This window comes from Lipotes vexillifer, unplaced genomic scaffold (assembly GCF_000442215.2).
Source record: "Lipotes vexillifer unplaced genomic scaffold, Lipotes_vexillifer_v1.1 scaffold95, whole genome shotgun sequence".
In the NCBI taxonomy this organism is placed as follows: domain Eukaryota; kingdom Metazoa; phylum Chordata; class Mammalia; order Artiodactyla; family Lipotidae; genus Lipotes; species Lipotes vexillifer.
In genome coordinates, this window is record NW_006791458.1 from 675,051 (window position 1) to 677,171 (window position 2,121).

Consider the following 2,121-nt stretch of genomic DNA (forward strand, 5'->3'; position numbering starts at 1 on the left):
CACGCTAATAAAAGTGCCTGCCCCTTGTCACTAGGGCTTAAAGTTTGAGTAGTATATATTAGGAAGGCGCATATTGATAACTCAGGTGTACAACTCCAAAATGCCATTCTGGAAAAGTTTTTCTAGAGACAACTCAGAGCTCCAATCTAAAAGTGGACTCTTAATTGCAATTATCATAAAAGCCATAAAAATCCTTCATATTGTCATTTATGGTTACAACAAAATTTTGATGTCCAGGGAAGTCAACAGAGAAATCTAGATCAAAGTGGACAGAAGCAGCTTTGCAACATGAGCCTCAAAAGCATATGACCAGGGATTCATTTCCGCCTGCAAAGATAAGAAAAATCTAGGGAAAAGGAGAAGATGGGACCTTGAAACAGAAGCCCTAGAGCGAAATCCATATATTGGCATTCAATAACCATGTAGGTAGAAAAAACTGCCTCATCCTGCCCAGAGATAACAGTAGATATAGAATTTATTCTTAAAGTGTATTTTTATTGTATTTGAATCGGATTTTAGTCACCAAATTGGGGGAGGGCCAGGGAGGGGTGCTAGATCTTTAAGTCTTCAAAAAGACCAGTCAGCTTGATATCCAGTGTTTAAATTTAAGGACCACAAAAGTATGTTTTGGCAATTCTGATATGATATTACTATCAGTTTATACATATATGTATAGTTTTTCTTTTGGTAATAAAACAGCCAGATAGCCAGCAATTAAGGTGTTTTTCATCTTTGTGAAATTCATAGGCAAATTCTGACTCTAAAATGCACAGTCTAAATGCAATCTTTGATCTCAATCTGTATATATATTGTACATGACTGCTAGTAGGTATGAAATGCATTTTCAGAACTGAAAACTCATGCAACATAATCATGTGTTTGCATAAGGAATGTTACAATTCTTTCTACTGCAATTCAATAACGGGAAAAGACTTAAGCAGTGCCATCTAGACCTTTTCTCATTTCTTCAAAAGCAGTGCTAAGTGAAAAAATAATAATAATACAAATGGTTTAGGAACCAAAAGACTTTACATTCTAGCATTAGGAACACAAAAAATCTTTCAGCTTACAAAAGCACAATGCATAGAGAAAGTTCAGTGGAATGCATAATGGAGAAATGAGTCACATTTATTTTAAGCAAGACCCGCATTAAATTGGCAACTAAGACAAATTTCCATTTTCTATAGGTAACTGTTGTCCAATTTGATGATTAAAGTCATACTCAATAACAAAAACAGCCAACAAGCAGGTCTACAACATATCTACATGTATATATGTGTATATATAGATCCATGTAAACATACATACATATATATGCATTCATACGTTGGAAAACAAAAGGAATAAGCTAATATGTTTATTTCCTTCATTAAATCAGTGTATGAATATTTTTCATTTGGCAACTGACAAATCAACATATTGAAACAAGTAATACAGGGTACTGAGCATTTCTCTATCAGCGAATCAATGCCTACAGTTCTTATGAACCACTGCACAGTTTGACACTACAATAGTACTGTACCTCAGAACATAGAAATTAACTAGTTTTCACATTGCTTGTCTACTCTCTTTTTCAAGGAAACAACATTGTCCATTGGTGATTTAAAAAGGAAAATGTCTTAAGAAAACACAAAATGATAAAAAAAAAAAAATTCCTCCTAAGAGGAGGAAAAAAAATAACTAAACCCCACCATGTTGGTTAGGGCAGATATTCTCAACTGTAGCAATCATGCCATTTTGCTGAGTATACAGAGTCCATGTAATGTGAGCAACCATAACTTTCACTGAACGTGTGTAAATATTAAAACAGATTTCTTAAATATTTTTAACTTCTAATTTGTATTTTATGGTAAGGCAACATGCTAATTCTGTTTATGGCTTAAGTTGATGTGTTATTATGTAAATAATTAAACATGCTGTAAATGAATAGTCGATAGATACAAATAATTGTTTAGGTTTTTTTTCCTTAATTTTTATTTATTTTTTACTAAGTACAGTTGCTGCAGCCCCAGCAGAGAAATTTAAATACCCTTTTGCATAAATGGTTTGGGATCCCAGACAGAAGGGTTTCATTTGCTATCACACAGACACACACACACACACACACACACACACACACAC